We start from the raw sequence: 22,219 nt of genomic DNA, 5'->3' as shown, positions 1-22,219 counted from the left end.
GACTTACTTACTAATCAAGGTAAGTCTACTTTAATACAATTTTTAATGTCAGATGATAAGTACAAATTAATTAAGACACTACTTTTCTGACTTGAAAATCTTTAATAATGGCGCTTGATTTCTAATAATTTTTTTAAAAGGTACCCAGTAAAGCGGTGGTAAATAATGAATAAATCAATAATAAATACTGCCAAATTCAATGTCTGGAACAGGTGGAGTAAAGTTCTTGAACCAAAATTCCTTTATCTGGAATGAAGATACCCAGCAGAGACACTACCTCTAAACATTGTCCCCACTAGGAATGTCACACCATACACTGCTGCCTCTTAGACTTATGATTCATGACTTGCTTAAAAAAATGTAGAAGTCCTGACAGTTTTTCATTAAGCTGTACACCCTGCATGTAGCTCAATGCCATATTCATTACTAATGGATGTGTGCTGCTCATGGGGTCTCACAGGCTTGACATTGCAAAGAGGAGGTGAAAACCTGTATGAGGCAAACCCTATCCACATACACAAACAAATGGGAAGTCACAACTTCAGAGCCTTCACAGCAGTTCAAAAAGGAGTTCTGATAGCTCAGTCACTCCTGAAATTTTCAACGAAAAGATTTCAGACCATATACATAATTCTAAAACTGATGTAAAACAAAAATTAAAAGTTACAAGTAACACTTTGTATTCAAACTGAGTCCAAAACCAAGGTGTGATTCCATCTCAATTTAAGTACCTTTCAAGGAACATTTGAGCACCAAAGCAGGAGGAACTGCCACTGTCTTAGTTTTAGAAGGCAGTGCTGTGTTTTTATATTTGCCTTTTTTCCACTTGTATCCTCTACTCGGATGGCTGAAAACTCTCCCTGTTTTTCTGGCTTCTACAAATACTGCCTTCAGATTCCATTCCCTCCTTTTAGTTGAAGCAGATTTGAGGCTATTCAGGAAATTCTCCATCAGATAGTTCTGATAAGAGTCTCTATTTTTCTTACATAGTCTATCCCAGATCAAATATATTTATTTATAGAGATGAAAGTCCTGGTTTCTAGAACTTCTCATGCTCTCTTTATAGAATCAAAGTTAGTCCAGCATGGTATATGAAGTGATAAACCAAGTTGGTTCCTCACTGCTTTCAATGTCAGTATCTAGAGCTAGCGTTTTTGAAAGAAGGCTTCAACAAGGAAGATTTTAAAATAGTAAATAAATAAATTATTCTGACAATGGGATAAATTCACTAGACAGCAGTCATATAGCACAACCTGTCACAGGTTTAAGAGAAAAAATAGCAAAATCTAGGCCAGTACTCAGGTAAGTTACAATTTATTTTGTGAAAGTATATGCAAAATTGTATTTATCTGCATGCATATTTTTGTTTTCTTACTTCTAATCAGTATCCATAAGTAATGTATTTACAACAAGAAATGCATCTTGAAATCCTTATTTTCAATATTTCTTAATGATTGTCATGTTCTGAAGTCCAGTGAGATTCGTCATCATCACAAACTACAATATTCCTCCTTAGTGTGCCCTGCATCATTTTATGAATAATTTCTATTCTCCATCTACTCCAAAACCCCTCCTTTCCAAATTATTTTCTCACTAATTTTATGAATCCATTACAGTTCTATGTGCTTTGTTTGCGTCTTCAATTATAAACAATTTTATGACCAAAGTCTCCGTGAAATTTCATAATGTAATAACATATTGTATATTTTTGCATATATTAGTCAGTATGCTAACCAAAAAATATTAGTGATTTTGATATCTTGACAAGACTGGTCTCACCCAGACAACGAAAAAATATTTCCTAGCATTAATGCACAGAATTTGAATGCTTAAATGCTGCTGTAGAGATGACACTGTGGTATTTATGCATAGGAAACTGGTGTGAAAAAAAAATCTGCAACATGGCATGATTATCTGTACTTAACAAACGTGAAAAATTAATCTGAAAAGCTACACAGCAGGAAAAGACAGATGTGTAACTATAATCAGCATTTTCTAAAAGACTACATAAACTTTCAAAAAACACTTTACTCTTTTTTAGGCCTAGATTTTTTTTTTAGACTGACAACCTCAACAGGTAAAAGAGACTGAATATAATGTTATCTTTTAAGCATAATGTTGTTTTAAAAACATATTCTGTATAATTTCAAGACAATTATACCTGAAACAGGCGTGCAAGACTAATGGTTACATCAGTGCAGTCTGGTCATTAGTATTTTTATTAACTCTTTCAAGAAACATTATCAAAATTTTAATTTTTTTGCACACATCCTTTGTGTAACTGTGAAATCTAATGCATATACAACAGCTCTACCACTTGCAAAACTGGCATGGCTCAAAGGCGTATGTCCTGGTTTTGACTGGAACAGAGTTAATTTTTTTCCTAGTTGCTGCTGCAGTGCTGTTGTTTGGATTCAGTATGAGAATAATGTAGACAACACACTGATGTTTTGGTTGTTGCTTAGTAGTGCTTACCCTAAGCCAAAGGCTTACAGTGCACAAGAGGCTGAGAGGGGTCGCAGCCAGGACAGCTGACCCAAACTGGCCAGAGGGGCATTTCCTACCATGGAAAATCACGCCCAGTTTATAAACTGGGGGCAGTTGGCTGAGAGCTGCTGATTGCTGCTGGTCTGGCCCTCGGTCAGCAGGTGGTTAACAATTGCATTGTGCATCACTTGTCTTTCCTAGGTTCTATTTATCTCTGTTGGGTTTCTTTTCAATCCATTATTATTTTTGTCACAATTATCACTAAATTTTATCTTAATTTCATTTAATCTTTGACAGTGGGTTTGGAGTTTCCTGTTTCTCCTTCCCATCCCACTGTATGGTTGGGGGCAGTAAGGGAACATTTGTGTCTCGGTCATTGGCTGTGGTTATACCACAACAGTGTATTTTAAGGGGCAGGGGAAAAAAATCAACAGCTTCTTCCTAACAATACAGTGCCTTGCTTTGATTACCAAATACTCTGTCACACTCTGGTTGCATGGGTGTTATGTAGCATTTGTAGTGCCCTGTTCTCAGACTCTTTGATTCCAGCATAATCAAGTAAAAACCCACTATTTTTCAAAATATTAATGTATGTATAAGCCCCTAATTTTCCAGCCTTTCTGTCTTAGAATCCATATTTCACCCATTTTAATGTGCTTTTATCCAGGCAGAAACAAAATAGGTGTCTTTAAATGAAGGACACCTCATACTACAGTGCATCCTAACTCCTGGTGACAGCTCAGGGTCAGCATTCAGCATTAGGTTACATAGAAATGCTGATTAATAAGCTTTCGCAAGACTGCTTTTAGGCACCTGAGTACAATGACAAATGTCCAGGTTCTAGAACAAATGGTTTGTCCTGGTTTAGGGCAAATTCAGGAGAAAACTTCTAAAGGCCCCTCCCCAGGAAGCAAACTCACCTCCCCTCCCCCAACCGGTTCGGGAAGAAATTTCCTCAGAGAGAAGTGGGAAAAACCTGTTTATTCAACAGGCACAGCACTGCCCAGCACAAAAAAAAACCCCAATACCGAACAACAAAACCTCTCAGTGTTGTGAAGAGATGACAAATTCAGAAAGTCTCTCTCCTGTGGAAAATGCCGCTGCCCAGGCCAGGCCCCGGTGGCCGCAGGTGCGAGCTCCGGGTGCTGCCCCGGGTCCCCAGTCCAGAGCAGGGTCAAATAATTCCAGGGGAAAAGGAAAAAAAAAAAACTTTCCGGGGAACTTCTCTGCTTCAGTGAGTCAGAATCTAACAAAAAGCAAAGGAGAGCTCTTTCTGCTGTCCACCACGGTGACACAGTGCAGGAGACGAGAGGATGGAACTCCTGTCTCTGTGTTTTGAAAACAACCTCCTCAGACATTCCACCGCTTCTCCTCCCCGCTCCTTCACTCTCAAATCCAGCCTTAAAAGTACAAAACTTATTCCTGGGCTAAACAGACAAATGGGGATACAATTCAACATGACAAAGTCACCCCAGGACAAGGAACTCCAGCAACAATTACAGCAACTCCAAACTGAATTTTCAAAAGCTGCATAAAATTTCCAAATAAGTAAAGGCCTGTTATTGTCTTTAGCACTTCCGACTTCCATACAGCATGCAAAGGTTTTCAACTCACTAGATTTATCCTGCTGAAGGAACTAGGAAGATTTAGTTTCACACTGAGACAAAAAAAATGTTTACACAGGACACTGCTGTTAAGACAGAAGTTTACGTGAAATACATAGACCAAAAAATCTTCATTGACTTTATGCAGGCAAATTAAGGTAATTGACTAGGCTTTGAAATACAAGCCTATATAACACACAAAAATGCTTCAAAACTAAAAATATATTAAATATACAAAATCCAGTATACTAATTTGCATGAAAAGAGAACTTCTCTTAAGTTTACAGGAGATCTTTTAAAAATCTTTACACATAAATTCTAAAGTCATTCCCTAATCTTTTTGTTTCTGCTAGCAAAGGCAAGTCCAACAACGTGTGAGCACTAAAAGGAAATCAGGTGCCTTGTGTCATTGTGAAAGTACAACAGCACTATTCTGAAATGCAATACCTTTAAAAAGGGAAAGGCTTTGTTCAAAGCGGTCACCATGAAGAGGAGCAGTATTCCTGAAGAGGAGCAGTATTCCTGAAGAGGAGCAGTATTCCCGGAAAGAGAGATCATCTCAAGAGACATCAAGAAATCCTCCTTTAAACTGCTAGGTGTTTAAATTATGTTTATTTACCTGTGGTCTTAGTAAGATGTATTAATAAATCTCAGTTCAAGCACCACGCACTTACAGGTTTCTGCTTGCACAGTGGTAATATATGAGCACGTGTTAATTAATCAACACACCCAGTAAGTTCCAGATCTGACCAACTACAATGCTGCTTTCATATTTCTCCAGTACAAATGTTCTTGGTATTTATTTCAGTAGAAAGAAACAGAATGGACTTATTCCACACAAAACGTGAGATTACTTATTGTCTTAAAATAGATTCACCCAAAAAACTCATCATTCTTTTTTTTAAATGATTATCTATTTGTATGCAATTGCAAAGTTATGTATGCTTTCATGGCAAATGAAATCACTGTCTTAAAACTGACGGAAACATGTTTGAGTCAAATCAAAATGTTTCATTTCATCTAAATGGCTAAGAGGGTATTTATTATTTTAAAACAAAAGCGAGGTAAATTTCTCAAGAATAACTTATTTTTAGTAATAAAAATGCAAGTATTTAAGTTGAAAATTTATTAATAAACTTTCTAAGAGATCAGAATTTGGGGAAAGAGTGAGCATTCAGATGAGACTGTCTGATGAATACAAAATTCAGTTGCAAAATACACTAGCTAACCATAATCTACATTTTTCACCCTTTCCAAGAAAATTCAATTTTGTACTGCAGCACAACAAAACTAAGATATCCGCCTATAACTTCTGCCAGTGTAAATCTGTCCTGTTATTTCCTGCTCACCCGTTGCACAGCTGAGTTTTTGATTTCCACATCTCCATCTGTGGCCTTCTAGCCATTCCCACAGTGATGACATCAGGCTTGGAGATCTGCATAGTGAGAAATAAATGAGGCACATCAAGCTGCTGCTGCTGTCTGCTGAGTGAATCTTAATCTTCTCTTATAATACCCAACCAAGCTCATGAGTTGGGAAAAGGCTATTGTCAAGGTCTTTGATTGTTCAAAGAAATCCAGAAGAACAATTAAACTTCTCAAAAATTTTTGTACTGATGCATTAGATGTCAACTACTCTTGACAAGAGATGAGATCTCAGTTTTCTTTCCCCTATTGCAGAACAAAATGCAAATGTCAACTAGCTCCTTGCATATTCCTGAAAGAATTGCCATGATAGAATGCTCTTTTGACTTTTTACTCTCCATTTATTTTTGTTCTGGGTTTTACTTACATATCTCACTCAAGCCTATGAACCAGAAAAGGTTTTTCTGTCCATTCCATTACCTTTCTAAGTTTTTTCTATTCCTTCTCATTATGTTTTCTTTGAAGACACAGAAGTCCACTGGGACTTCACAACAGATGTAATAAATTTCCTGCAATTACAAGAAATTAACAGTTTCTTCTTATTTCTATCTCACCTGAAAGTAGTAAAAATACATATTTACTCACTGAATGTCTGTTTTTTCTGCAGTGAACTGAGAGCATTTATTTCCTAATAGCACTGAAAATTTTGTAACAGTACTTCCCATGTGATTTTCTCATCTTGGCAGATGCTATCATTTGCTTTAGGATATGTCTACGAATTTATAGAACTGGCCCATTATTTGCCAAAGGATCAGTCCACCCATTTTAACATTTTGACATCTTTGGAATTTCAAGGTTGAAAAATATACATAATTTGCAAACTTTAATTCTGAACCCACATTCTCACTACAAAATGCTAGAAAGACCGAATGTAACACACTTGGATTACCTTGTGGGTTAGAAAACTGTCTTTTTACGGACCTTTCACATTCTTCCCAAAGTTTGAGAAAATGCTAAAGGAAAAAGATGAAGCCTGAAAATATTCAAGACCCCTTTTTTTCAGCATATTTCAAACATACTTATCCCTACATACATTCAGGGTTTGCCCATACACTCCACCATCAATTTGAAAACAGAACTAAGGATGCAGGTATGTTCAGAAAGGCCCTACAGTGATACACTCTAGATCTGAAGGAAGTATTTCAAGAGTTATCCAAACAAGGAAAGGACTCTTAGTCTTTTCTAATAAGCCGTCTTGCACAACGCTGGTTTTCTTATAAATAAAGACATTAGTGCTCAATGCTGCAGGGGGAGCTCTGCTTCTGGCACTTGCCAGAAGAGTTTGTACAGCAGCAAGCAAATCAATAGTTTCACAAAGCTCTTAGAAAAACATTTAATGTAAGGATTCTCTAAAACTTCATTCTCTTCCATATGATTGTTGTCAGTAGCTCAAATTAGCCTAAAGTGGAGCAGTTTGCCACCTTAACCAGTGATCTGCTCAGCCAGCTTCGTCCAGAAGTTTAGTTTGTAAAAAGTAGTTCACAGAGTATGATTCGAGAGAGTTGCTGACACTTAATTTTTAGACCTGTTCTCATTATCTTTCTCAAGATGTACTTTTGAAAACATTGTCAAGTATTTATCATCTGCCTATGCATCTCTATACTTTAAAAGAACAAATTTGTTATGTACAGTAATCTTTTTCACACTTTTTTTCGTGTGGAAAATTAATTCTGTTGACTTGTAGAAGTTGTGTGGAAAGAAAAATCTATTACATCCAGTGAAGAAAAATTATTGGATTAAATTAATATTCTTTAAATGTCAAAATGATTTTCGTCTTGCACACAATGGAACACATGCACTGCAAAACCAATTTTATTGTTAAAAACTGAAAAACCAATTTAACTGTTAAAATTCTAGAATAGCAATCTGTTATCTGTTACTCAAGTTATCTGAAACATTTTCTCATGACCCTGTCCTTATGACGGACCATCCATCCAAGTCAAAGTGGTGAATTTGGTTTGATAGACTAACAATAACTTCCACAATATGCTGCAGATCTCAGTAACCAAAGCCATATAACACTTGTCCTTTGACAGGAGAACCACTATATAAACCACTTACTAAGTCAGTAATTATGCTGGTGCTTTGCATTTTCCATTTCAATGACAGATATTTTGTTGTAGAATCATGACATAATTGGCGTACTCCAGGAGAGAAGACAAAGGAAAATATTGGCTTGTATTGCTTGTCAGGTATAAAACCAACTTGGAGTTAAGCATTTTAAGCTTATTAAAAGAAATCTGTCATTGAAACCAGCCAAATACATGAAAAGCATATAATTTTACTTTTCACTCTGGACTTGATCTTAACCTATATGATTTGGGTTGTATGGACCGTTTTGGGAATCTGCTACTCAAATTATGTGTGAGTCTTGAGCACTACCTAAGAAGTTCTCACTGACACATTATTTCATTGATCATGAAGTCAAACAACTTGGTCCATCTGTGCAGCACATATTGTTTTTACTTCTGCAGGGTTCCTAAGATTCATAAGCTAATCTATGTTGTCTTTGCAAGTAACTTCAAGAAATTAAAGACTGTCTCATGTGTCAGATGAGTAAGTAAAGTGAGTAGTGAAGAAATGAGAAGAAACACTTCAGATTTCTATTCTAAACCCATTTACATTCTACAGGAAGGAAAACGGGAAGTCACAAACTAACACTTCAGAAATATGTGATAGGCCAGCCCCAAAATACATCTTTTTTTTAAGTATCTATATTCAACCCAAAATATAAAGACTTTAAAAGAAAAAGTCCTTAGCTTCAAGACAAATGCTAATCTATCTCATGCTTGTATTTTGTTTCCAATGCAACTTCGCTGTATAAAGTATAAGTGGCCTTACAATCTTTTCTTCATTTATTTTAAGTGAAGGAAAACCCTAATAAAGCAAGCCTAAATAAAGCAAGCCTTGTTGGCCAGCTAATGTTATTCTATCTTAATTTTCCTTCAGCAAGGAAGTTGAAAAAAGCTGCTGTCATGGTTTAAGCCCAGCCAGTAGCCAAGCCCCACTCAGTTGCTCACTCACTCCCCAGCCAGCAGGATCAGGAAGAGAAACGGAAGGGTAAAAGCCAGAAAACTCAAGGGTTGAGATAAAGACAGTTTTATAGGGAAAGCATAGGCCGCACACACAAGCGAAATAAGACAAGGAATTCATTCCCTGCCTCCCATGGGAAGGTAGGTGTTCAGCCTTCCTCAGGACAGCAGGGCCCGATCACAAGTAATAGTGGCTTGGGAACACAAATGACATCACTGCAAATGTCCCCCCCTTCCTCCTTCCTTCCCCCATTTTACATACTGAACTTGATGATATGAAATATCCCCTTGCTCAGTTTGGGTCACTTATCACAGCTGTCTCCTCCCATCCTCCCATATACCTCTGACCTACTTGCCTTTGTGACAGTGCAAAAAGCAGAAAAAACCTTGGCTCTGTGTAAGTCCTAATCAGAAGAAATAAAATCATCTCTGTATTTTCAACCCTGCATTAGCACAAGTCCAAGACACAGCCCATACAAGCCACTGTGAAGAAAACTAACTCCACCCCAAATGAAACCACTACAATGCCCATGTTCTATATAAGTAAGAATTTTAAACAAAAATTAAGGCATATTAGAAAAGAATATATGTGGGAGGTGTCATTACAATCACACTTAATTGTTTTTATGTTACAATATGATATAGATGCTCATCCTGTTTGGAGATTAAGATAATTTTTTTAAGATAGTGATGATATTAATAAAAAAGAATGAGCTCTGATGACATTAAATTTACTATTCAAAATGGAAGACAAAAAGCTACCGTGATCTGTACTGTCAGCTTTTCATCCAGACATTATGTTCCTGTGAATATGTGATTCCCGGGCTGCTTAATGAAAAGCATCAGGTGAGTATTTGCTGAAAATTCTAATTAAGTTTATACAATGGCCAAGAAACAAATACAGGAACTTATTAATAACATGACAATTACAGTTTCTCCTGGAAAGTGTCTGTAAAAAGCTAAAGAGCAAGCTGTATAGGGCAGATGAACAGGAAAATATGAGCTACATTTAAAAAAATAACTGTGCAGTGTATTGACAGTTATTTGATTCTGATAATTATACCTGATAAACCAAATAACAACTTGTAGACTTTCTTTGATTCCTTAGACAATGTATTTTCGTAAAATTGATATCTAAACAGATATAATTATCTTTGCTTTAATATGTCCTCTGTTCAAGAGGCCTCTTATTTCTCTTCCAAAGACCTCAGAGGTCATGCAAGGAAAATATTTTACAGGAGTGGGGGTGGCGGGTGGGGAAAACACAAAAAAAACAAACAAAAAACCCCACAAAACCCACAAAACCACTCCCAGTGTTTAGGGAGTTTAATAAGCTTTTATACTATTTATAAGCTTAAACTTCATTTATATAAGAGCTGCAGGAGCAATGAAAGAGCTGAAGGACAAAGAGACCATTATGTTGTTTCCAAGATTGGAAATTGGAATTGTATTGGAATGGCAGTTGGATTCTTATATAATATCCTTTAGGTGTTTTTAGACTGCATCTCCAAGTCAAATATATTAGATTTCACAGAGCTTCTGGTAAAGACACTTTTTATTCGCCACTTCCCAAAAATTTTTATTCTTTTCCTAAAACCAAGCATACAAATAAGCTTCTTCCTGTGATTCTGCACCTCAGTATATACAGTAGCACTCCAGATTTATGTGCAGAACATTGAGCACGTCACAGGCATTGAGTCTTCTTTGCATCATATGTACTGTGACTGAAGCCTGATGGACTCTGATCAAAAGGGTTTGCCATGCTTCATGCCATAGGAAACACTCTCAACACACACACACAAACCTATTCACTGCAGCAAAGTTTAAATCAGGGTCTTTTATGCAGTCCCAAATAACATCACTACTGACCACAATAAATTAACATTTGTGACCTGAAAATAACAATATAGTAGCTAATTGAGTTAACAGGGAGTACCTTGACATTTCTTTACTTATTGGCAGAATTTGTGAAAAAATGAAATATAATTTTTTTTCCCCTGTTAATATGTAATGAATAAGGAAGAGGGAAATTAAGGGAAGATCTCCAAGGAAGCTTTCAGTGACACACAACAGGGATCAGAGCAGACATTGCTGGAGTACCAGACAGGGTGTGAATGCACATGCCAATGCATGAAAGCTCAAAATTCAGTGTTATCATGATACAAGCTGAAGATCATTAACAGATGGTATATCTAATTAACACAGCAGAACAAGAGTGAAGTGTTGAAATGGGCCTTTTTAGCACTGTCAAAAAATTCCTAACAGTATTTTCTCTTGTTCCACAGAAGAGACTGAGATTCAATTCTTAAAAGTAAGTATAGTGAAAACTACACAAAATACAAAAATCTGCTTTACAAAGTATCTAGGACATTAACAGATCACTACTCTAAATTACAAATAAAATAAAAAATAATTAAAAAGACTGCAAAACTGAGGTCCACAAAAAAGCTTTTTCCTTTCTGCAGTTTAAACAATTCCACATGCAGAAACTTGGAGAGGTATTTTTAAGAAGGTACATTCTACACGCTATGCACAGTGTAAATGTCAAGCCAGTAGCTTGAATTTCATCCAGAAACTCACAAATAGGTTTTGAAGGTCATGAAAGTCTAGTATTTTGCACTTCAGACTGGGGTTTTGGCTTAAAACTAGGACAGAGCAGTCACTGACTGTGAGGGCCTCAGCTGCAACCCAAATTTGCCTTCTCTTTACTAGTAATAGAATAGGGGCAACACTCCTCAGTACACCAGCTGTTTGAGAAGAAACACAGCAGATTTTTTGCTAATATTCTAAAGTCAGTGTGAGAAAGGGAAAATATCTCTCAAGGTATAACTGCTTTTTAATCAAAATCAGTGCTATTTTGAAACATAATATTCATATCATTAGGTGATAAAAGTTCTTTGTCTAAAAACTCAGGATGCATTTGCAGTCTGTATTCTTATGAATATGACAAGAATATAAAATAATGCTATGCTGTTAAATGCTATTTTTAAAAAAGTATTCTTGCTGACTTGGTTAAATAAGTCAGACAACGAAAGTAGGAAATGAGGAAAAGGACAGCAACATATTTGTGTCCGAAGAACAGCAACAAAGCTGGTGGGGAGTCTGGAGCACGAGTCTTACGATGAGAAGCTTAGGGAGCTGGAGTTGTTTAACCTGGAGAAAAGGAGACTCAAGGGAGTCCTAATTGCTATCGACAGCTACCTGAAAGGGGATTGTAGTGAGCTAGGGGCCAGTCTGTTCTCCCAAGTAACAAGGGACAGGATGAGATGAAATTACGCAAGTTACACCGGGGAAGGTTTGAATCAGATATTTGCAAAAATTTCTGCACCAAAACAGTTATCAAGCAGTGCAACAGGCTGCCAGAGAAGCTTAGGAATCACCATCCCTGCAGGTAATTAAAAGACATGCAGATGTTGCACTTGGGGACACAGTTAAGGATGAACTTGGCAGTGTGAGGTTAACAGTTGGACTCAATGATCTTAAGGGTTTTTTCCAACCTAAATGATGCCATTAATCTGTGACATGGATCTCCCTTTACATAAAAGTGTCATGGCAAGGTTCAAGCTTCCTTAGGAACAAATCATAAACAACCAGAGTTCACATATTATTCACATTTTTGAAGAAATTAACTCTCTTAAAAACATTAAAGTGACCATTATAATAATTGAAATACATTTTTCAAACAGAAAATTCAGTCATAAAATGAAACTTATTTGCACAGGATAGAAAAGACAGTTGATATTGGAAGGATTTTTCTTGGAACTAGAATTGCATTAATTGCTAATGATTTCTTATTAAATATGGGTTTGTATAAAAATGAAGAGCTGAATTTACAAAAGTTTGAGGACCTTTGAGTGTGAAACACTGGCTTATCCCATTACAAATTCAGCAGTTGCCTGTTCTGAAACTGAGATCCTGATCAAAATATTTCTAAGTTCAAAGGGATTCTATCCTTAGGTTTTTTTTTCTCAGAACCTCTCATATGTTGAGCACACTCTTTTGCTTAATTAGAGTTGATATAAAAATCCAAGCAAAGTATTTCTTACATTTTTTTTCCTATTCTCAATCTCTCCAACTCATGATGAAAAACATCAGTAAAAAAATGGCAGTAAGGAAAATATTCTAAGTCTTTAGAGAAAGTAATTTGTCCCAGAGTTACATGATTGAATCTTTTAAACTAAATGAGGGTTATGTTCTTTATGCACCCAAGCCCTTTGCATGTGATTGGAAACCATTATCAAATTCTACATCAACAACTAGCACTTTAGTTATACCAAAGTGAGCATAGATGAATGTTTTTACTTCCCTTTTCTCTCACCAGTGTAAACCAGAGGTTACAACTGAAGCCAGGCTAAGTTAAATCACTGAGCACAAATTTAAGTTGAGCACCAGGCCACTGGTATTTGAAGATGGATAAAGCCACATAGTATCAATTTTTTTTACTGAAACCAGTGTTCCTGCAGGGCCAAATGACCAAGAATCTCATTAATTCCCAAGAAAAAGGAGTCAGTTACCATGGTAACACAGCTAGCCCTGTTTTTTTTACTTGAAGAAATTAATTTTTTCAAAACTATTATAAATATCTCTGCAAATGATAGAAGAGGATTGGCAAAAGTGGGGTCAAATCTGAAAGCATGAGAGACCAAGATTTTAAGCAGAATAAAATGAAGATATTGCAAGACAATGTGACTGGTTTACAGAAAAGGTAGAAAATCCAGGAATAGTAATGGAGAAATAATACGTAGCCAGCAAACAGAAATTGCGTACAAGATGTTAAATCTGATTAAATGTGTCAATGGAGGGTGAGAAGAGAAGCTCATTCAGGGCAAAATGAACTATATTTTTAACTCAACAGAGAACTGGAGAATATGCCTGTGAGAAAGCCATCATTTCACTTTGTATTTCTCATCTGGCAGAGCCCTTCTTATGCATGGTACAACTTGTTTTTAAGATCTCTAAATGCATTTCTCTGGGAGCTGTGCCCTGTGCAAAGCAAAGAACAGCTGCACTATGAGGGGATTAAGATCTGGCTTAATATTTTGCCCATAGCTGGGATGAGTTCTTTATTGAATTAAAAGTTAACCTAACTTTTAGGTAGTATTTTATGTTACACTTTAGGATAAGGAAAATTAATCCAACTGAAAAGTGAGGTAGGACAGTATGAAATCCAGAAGAATAGGATGCATTCTGAGCACTGTGTAAGTGATGGCATGGCCTCGTTTCAGTTTTCTTTCTCATGTCTTATTTTTGGAATAAAACTAGATTATTTTCACATTTACCCTGGTGAATTGCACCCAGCTGCAATTGAATAAAAATTAATTTAGGCTGGTATAATGCTATGCAAAAGCTCAGGCATCTGTTTTTATGGGCAGACAAGAAGCTTTTCTGTCTCCCTCATCAGAACCAGTCAGTGAAGTGAGCCCCTTTGACATGATAAGGTAATTTCAATGTTCAGCTATAGTCTTTCCCTCTGCAATGCTTCTGGTAAAGCCTAGACTTCGTCATCTAATCAGAATAGGATAAGAAACAAAAAAGGAAATAAACACATTATTAAAAGCTAAAGTTATTGAATTTATGAGAGTAAATCCGTCTAAACCTCCATAACATTTGGAAGTTTGAATATGACTTGTGCTAATAAAATGCTGTGCAATTAGCAAAAATAAAATAAAATAAAATAAAATAAAATAAACCTTCATTTTTTCACATTTCCTGTAGCAGTTCTTTTGCACAAAAAATTCGGAATATTTTCAACAAGAAAAGGTGTAAAATGTACTTACACATAAAGAAATGTGAGGAAGGTGTAGACTGGCCTGGAAATTTTTTTTTCTGTAGCAAATAAGTTGGAGAAAAATCCACAAAGATGTTTTGATAATGTGGATAAATTCCAGGTTTTATACTTCATGAATTAAAAGGAAATGTAATTTAAATGAAGAGAAGTCAATAAAACCATGAAAGTAAGACAGGCATTAAAAATATATTTGAGAAACAAGTTCAGCAAATAAATCTGTAATCAATAACTTGATTAACTTGACCATGAGGAGAAGTTTGTCCATTTCATCAATTAATTAATTCTAAGAAAAGATTATAGATACTTGGTACATGCAAACTCCATGTGAAAGCCTAGCTGGTCCATAAATGTCTCAAAAAAAAAACCAAAACAAACCAAAACAAACCAAAAAACCCCACCTGACATGTAGATTTTTACAGTTTCTGTTCAAAAGCATATTCCAAATCCCACAGAAATCATCAAGGCCTTCCTGGGATTCTCTTCACTTTGAATTGGTTCCTTTAGATCTCTTCCTGCCTTCTTGGCTCTATGTGGAACACACTGAAAAATAAGTAAAGCTCCATTTAAATGAATTGCTCACATGATGCTAATGATGAAAATTTGCCCAAGTATACCTGTCCTACTATCTGTTTCTCTTTTCATGCCACAGTTTAATAGTTTTGACTCAGAAATTACTTTTTTGGTTGATATTGAAACATCTTATTTGCCTACCTGATCAAATGGTGTTTGGGAGAGGCATGTGCTACCTTCTGAATTCATATAGAATTTTTAAATGGTCAACATTTTAGTTGCAATTGTTCTCAAGGTGATTTAAATAATGGGAAAGGCAGAACTCAAATTTCATAAGATGCATGGTTTAACCAGGTAATCAGCTCTTACAAGGCATATAAAGCCTGCGACTGCAGGAATCAAACATTTTCTATTCTTGAAGGAATATTGTTCCCCTATTAATTTTACTGTCATTGCATGAAAGGGTGAGCTAAATAATACAATTCTTGTAAGATATAAAATAAATCACTGCTTGCCAACACACATAATGCAGATACTGAGAACTATGTTGTCATTATTTTTCTACCATCACTTTAATGCTTTAAAGAAAAGCATTGAGCACATACACAGAAGTCAGGAAGTTCCCACATAAATGCTTTGTGTTCAAGTTTAGCAATGCTCTGTTGCTTCTTGCACATCCATTAGAGTAATTCTAAATACTTGACTTCTTGGTCTTTTTGGAAAAAAAAGTATGATTTTTGCTCAGCCTGAGAAATTCTAGTACAATACACCCATGAAATAGCAAGAGAAGCCACAGTTCTCCAGGGGTGCCATATTAAAGTCATGAACAATGCTTTCATGTGTAATGAAATCTGGAAGAGGCAAAAGCCTCCTGCTCAGTCACTATGAGATTGTTGAAAGGACTACAATGAAAATCATACAGTTTATATTTATAGCATATTTTATCAGAGAAGAAAAAAAAGGAAAGTCCTCTTGAAAATTTTAGCAGGAAACTAATTGTAATTTTATGCCTGGTTTTGGTAACTATAAGATGGATCATTAGCTAATGCAAATTACTTTCACTATTCATAATAAGCTTTCTTGAAAATATAAAGGTCTTAGCTTAGAGATAAACTTGCCAATTTGTATACTGTATACACACAGAAGTTTAAGTGAGTTTTAATCATCTAAATGCTGAGGAATACTCCCACAGGATCAGAGAGTCTTTAGAAAAGTTACAGTCACTTAGCAGGAAGCATACTGGTACTCAGACAGTAGGCTGGACAAGCCAAGACCTCAGGCTCAAAAATAGGCAAAATATTGTAAACTGCTGATAGCTAAACACAGAAAATGCCATGTCTCACTCTGCATGTACGGGGTAAGAAAAATAAACAAGCACCTACTAGAGAAACTAACTTCTTTACACAGTCTCTGAGCTCTGTGAGGAAGAAGTGAGCCAGCAAAATGAATGAGATCTTGTCCTTTGAAAAGGAGACATTTCCTCTTAAATATCCTTAGTATTTAATTTGTCTGTCAGCACCTCAGGAAAGCTGAGCTCCTTATGCCCAACCCATCTGCCATCATCCTGTTAGGGAGATCTTCACTGAGCAGTCCTACTGGATCTGGTTCAGCTGACTGAGGAATACACACCAAGGGCGTAAGGGAGACCCCTCGGTGGGGATTTTCACTTTATGAACATTCAGTTTCTCTTCCTCTTTGTTTGGGTATGTCACCTGCAGCCAGTGAGTGCTATCGCCCGCAAATGACTCACTCCAACAGTTTACAGAAAAACACTCTTTATTAATAGTTTATTGTGACAGGCTAAGGTTTGAGGATTTACTGGCTGCAAAAATATATTCAAAGCAATATACAGAAAAGTTCTAATCCCCAGTGAAAGTATTCAGCACACACAGAGTGTGATTCTTACCCAATAAGCATCTCTTTGGGAGAGGAGGTTCAGCCTGATCCTGTTACTTACAATGGACTCTTTCCTAACTTTCCCCCCACTCTCAACATACTTTTATACTACTTCTTTATATTTAGGTGGAACTTGAGTGGCTCTAGTCATGCATACCTTTGCTACTGATTGATGTAAAATTCTCTCACTTCATTTTTAAAGACACAATTAAAAGAAGTACAGAGCACATGCCCAGTGAGGGATGGTTGAACCTCGGAAGTGTGTACCTTTGTGATGGTATTGGCTCAGCAGCAGGACATCTTCTCCAATCTCCTCTTGCTGTGTAGATTCTCAACCACAAAGTGCCATCGAGTTCCCCTCCCTGCCAGCATTACAGCAGAGCATGTTCACAGTGTCTCCATGCCACTCCACCCTCCTTTCCACCCCCTTTAGCAGGTGCTATGGTTGCAGATTGTGGTTGCAGGGAATCATCATGGAGTAGGTTTCAGGCATGCCAACCATATTCCATCCAGGGAGCAGCACCTGTATTTTACACTGTAATTTTTAAGGATATCAATATAACGTCTCAGTTTCCTCTGATTTTACCTCCAGTCATCTTTCTGTGGACGTCAACAAAGAATGACTATGAAAAGATCATTAAGTACATTTTTACACAAAGCGGAATAAAAAAGAAAACCAAGACAATATGGTATTCCTTTATTCTCACCTTAGCCTATAATCAGCCTTGCCTTGTTTCTCATCTATCTTCATCCACTTTCCACCATGTGCCCTTGACGGAGCTTCTCTAATGTTCATTCTGATTTAGATCTAGCTACAAAGCCAGGTTTATAGCATATGCTTCCACATGTGTATAAAATCTGTTGGGTTTTCTATTCCCCCTGCAGTGAATATTTAATTCAGTAAAGAAATCCAGAAAACTAATTTTGCTTTCATTTGATGTACAATTTTATTTCAAGTTCAGTTACAGTACTGTGTCATACTGATGCATGTACATTCTTCTAAAATACTCTCTTGTGGAGTCAATGCCTTTCTGAGGTCCTGTGTATTTACATGTATAACTTTATTCACCTACATGTTTATGTAGTTAGTAATTTATTAGTTACTCTTTAAAAAATTTACCACACTGTTGGAAGAGCACAGAAAACAATGTGGGATTGTTCCAATATATGGAATCTAACTCTGTATTTCTCAGATACATGAATAATTGTATGAGTTTGGTAGAACTATTTGTATAACTGGTCCAGTGAATCTGAGAGTGCTCACAATCTCTGTGAAGTGTAAGTGAGCTGTTACTGGCATGAAAGAGCAGAACAGTTGCTTCAGCAGAAATGCCAGGAGTTTTTCTTTTTTTTTTTTTTTGAAGGCTGCAGTCACCTCGCCCTTTTTTTTGACCATGCTTTGTTATAACAGTATTGTTAACAAGAGACATGCGAGACAAGGATTTGTTAGAATTACCATCCTCACAAATGCAAGGGCAATGACCTGGACTGATTCCATACTTAGGCAGCCAAGGCTTACATAGCCAAAAAAATTTGACTGTTTTGAATTTGTAGCTCTGTTTATTCTTACAAACCATCTGAAAATCAAAATAAACACTTGTTATTTCTTAATCATCTCCTCAAGAATCCTAGTCCACAGTTCCAATAAGTTGTTTGTCAGTATTAGATGCTGAGACTGGTATCCATTAGTTATGATGATTTTTTGAAATGCATCTTTTCTTCCTACTTTTCGTGAATTTAATATGCATACGCTGATCTATACATAAGCATTGCTTGGGGACTGTTACTCTATTCAAAATATGAAGTGGAGTAAAAATGTTTGTTCTTCCTTGGATGTCTTTGCAAAATGTGTTACTCTTTAAGAATTATACAATTATAAAATTTAAAAATTGAAGACATTGAGAATGAAAACTATCCCATAATCAAGCAGATGTACAAAAACTTTATTTCCTTTCCCAAGCAAAAGAGTCCATCAGCAATATATAGTGTTTCAGTGGTACAGGAGGACCAGATCAAATCTCATCAAAATCTCACTTCAAATTGCGTGAGCAGAAAATTGCAGATTAAGTCAAAGAAAGGCAGATCACCCTATTTTCACTCCCACTTGGGACACAAAACAGGATGTTCTACCAAAGGTTTGGATGAATTACTTTGCCCTGTTAGTTCCACCCACAGTATCACCTCCTTATTTAAAAAGATGGTGTTTGTCTTTCATCATACAATCTTTTACAAGCAGACATTTTTATTTCAAGTCTTTAACAGAAAATATTCCATCTTCCTTTAACTTTTTCACCCTTAAAAATCACTTTAGGATGGTTGAAGTAACTGCTGTTATGTGTCTCATTTCTCAGTCTGCTCAAAGTTCCCTCAACTCTACCATTTCAATGAAATTTTCTCAGAAAATTCACACTTCATTTTAAGGACAAGATAACTTAATCAATGCTAAGTACTACATTTTCCACAGACCAAAGAGAGAGAGAGATCAAACTCACACTCTGATCATTTTTACTATGTCTGAAGTCTGGAAAACCAAGTTCCACTGCAAAAGCCAAATTTAGGACATTTAAGAAAGCACATCCTGGTTGATTTCAGCAGGTATTTTACCAAGCTTAGGTTTGTAGTGATCAGCTCCTTACTTTTAAGTGTCTTATTAAAAAAACAAGGATTATTATTTTTTTCCCCGTGAATTATTTTTCTTCTTTGTAACAAATAGTTTATTTAAATCTTGGACTGGAATGTCATACAAAAAGAAAAGAGAAAGACATCTTCTCCCAGTATGAAATCTTCCCAGAGAGGTTGCTAAAATTCAATTAGACAACTTTTCAGAAAATATGTTCAGAGCTTTTCCTACACCCGGGGCCCATGTTATCCTCGATCAGAGTTCAAAGTTTCCCACAAGGAAAATCTCCAAGTTAGAGTAAGCTGCAGACATGAACTGAGGGGAGCATCTCACTCAGTATTTTTTGAAAGAGTTTGGAGACCCTTGCCTGGTGAATATAAGAGAACAATGAAATGCTGCCACAGCAGAACTCTTGACTACATATAAAGAAGTTGTTGGGGAGGGGAAGCAGGTCACAATTTTTGTTCTATCTGCAGCACTTTCACAGACCTTTCAAGGGAAGTTATTGTAACTGAGACAAGTATCTAGAAATCTCTTCACACAAGCGTAAACTGCAACAAATTTTAAAAGATGAGGAGAGGGAGGTGAACAGTCAATGGACCATGCAAGATCTGCTCTCTGTAACATGCAGTTCAACAAGAACATTGCCATATTGAGCTGACAAATCTGACAGCAGCATTTGTCTTAGCAAACATTCCTCTTAATACCCTGGATCATCCAGCCATGGAAAAGCACACAGAGACTATAATTTAGAGAATATTGGCTTAATCTGTGTGGCTCACTAGCTGAGAAAAATTCAGCCTGCCTGTCCTTTCTGAAGCAGAAAAAAAAAAGAATAAAAAATAAAGATAGAGCATCTGTGTCCTGCAATCACAAGATTACTAAGGTAGGGGACTGAGACCCTATGCTTTGAACACTGCTCTTTTAGAAGCATGGCAACAGCTTGGGAATGTGCTCACTGACACCCACTACTATAGGCAGTGTGGTCTCTGAAAACAGTAACTTCAGGAAGTCCCATAACTAGAGGACTGGTAGACAGATATATGTTAGGAATACACAAAAAAGTCAAATCATCAGTAATTTACTGTCACATGAAGAACTATCCTGTACCTTTCTAAGAATATAATAGAGCTTGTTTGCAACTTTCTGGGGAAAAAAATCCACTGCTAGAGATGCTTTTAAGGGGGGAAAAATCACAGGAATACTTAGAGTAGTAAGTCAGATCTCCATCAGATCTCTAGCAGTTCATAAATACCATCAGCAGTACTTTGCTCTCCCATGAGGAAAGCAAAGAGTTTATTACAATACCAAGGACAGTGATTGTGCCAATAACAAAGCCTAAAACTATAGCCACATCTCTTGTCTACAATCTTCTGCTAGGCCCCAAGGTTATTCACCTACAAGTGCCTATAATTTTCAAAGATATTGTCTTTGGAAGTTTATTTTTGCCAGAGTCATCTTTTGAAATTATTGCTCTTTTGCCAAAGTAGAAATATAAAGACAATAAAAAATATGGGAGTAAAACTAACACACAAAAAATATTCTGCTTTTAGAATTATGTATAAAATACACAAAATATATTTTGTACAACAAAATCCCCAAGCAATAGACTATTTTTCCTCATTTACACATTATATTAAACCTTGGAGAATTAAGTGTATTCCCACTTAGATCCCTGCAGTGCAGATCTGAATGAAATATCACATTCATTTGGCAAGCAGAAGCTAGGAGGATGGCCTCACCACAATTCATAATTCACTGCATGTCTAAATATTTTGAGTAACGAATGTTTTATTACAGCATAAACCAGTATTTGCACCTGTGACAATATCCTTGACTTAAAATCATATCAAACCAAGTAGATAAGAAAGCCCAAGGAAAGGTAACCAAAGTAAGGAAAGGTAACCAAAGTAAGGAAAGGTAACCAAAGTTTGGTTTTGTTTTTTTGTTTGGTTTTTTTTTAGGGTAAAGGGTTTTTTTTTTTTCCTTTTCCTTGCCATGTGTTTCAAATGGAACCAGGCACTTGGAAAGTCAGCTGGAGTTTAGACACTCTGCAGACCCCATATAGTTCTGGCTCCACTTAACAGTCGGCATTAGCACTTTCACCAGTATCGGTGCACTGCATGTCTGTATCTATAAATAGTATCTCTGAGAAAAATTCATTAATAATGTGCAAATATATTTTGACAAAATGAAAGAACAATTAAGAAGCACGTGTGATGACAATTATAAATAGGGTGAACTGAACTGAAGCCTTAATGGAAATAAATTTATTTGTGGCTGGATTTGACATCTGACAGTTTTGAGACACTGAAGTTCACCAGAACTCACAATCTTTGACACGTTCAAATAAAGAAGTTAAACAAGCAGTGTCATTTCATTCACAGTCTCAAATAACTGAAGACTTATGTAATGTTCATTTAAGTTTTTAAATCTTTAAAACAGCTCCATCATCTCTCCTTTGATAACCAGCCATGGAGTACTGTTCTGAAACAAGTGAATACAAAGAGCAGGCAAGCTTTCCAAACCTCAACCATTGTAGGGTGCCAAGATCCAACTTTCACCCCTGTCCATCTCCTGCTGACTTGTTGAACAGATTGCAACTCCTTTCATACTTGAAATACAGCACAGGTGAAGGACTTTCTGGGCAAAATGATGCAGTCTGAGGCACCTCAGACCAATATATAGGTCAGAAGGGATAGAGGCTATATGGCTGTTGTTAAAGACAAACTCTGAGACAAAAAGAGAAGATATACATATATTATCAATAAGACATCCTATCTGAAACAGGATGATAGATCACCCTGATGGTCAGCTCAGCTCTGATTTTATTACATCACTTTTTATTGATTTGGAAA

At 36.3% G+C, this 22,219-nt stretch overlaps 1 long non-coding RNA gene across 1 annotated transcript; it reads right to left on the bottom strand.

The window, feature by feature from the left end:
• Positions 1-4,983: 4,983 nt before the first annotated feature.
• On the bottom strand, positions 4,984-22,016 carry LOC148219819 (uncharacterized). The gene is made up of 3 exons (XR_015799619.1): positions 17,009-22,016; positions 14,734-14,875; positions 4,984-5,526 (listed from the first exon to the last, which is right to left on the bottom strand). It is a non-coding gene; the product is annotated as an uncharacterized LOC148219819 (long non-coding RNA).
• Between the last annotated feature and the right edge of the window lie 203 nt (positions 22,017-22,219).

This window comes from Sturnus vulgaris, chromosome Z (genome assembly GCF_052056855.1).
Source record: "Sturnus vulgaris isolate bStuVul1 chromosome Z, bStuVul1.hap1, whole genome shotgun sequence".
Lineage (NCBI taxonomy): Eukaryota > Metazoa > Chordata > Aves > Passeriformes > Sturnidae > Sturnus > Sturnus vulgaris.
Note: the sequence above shows the minus strand (reverse complement) of the source record. Positions and strands in the feature narration are given on the sequence as shown.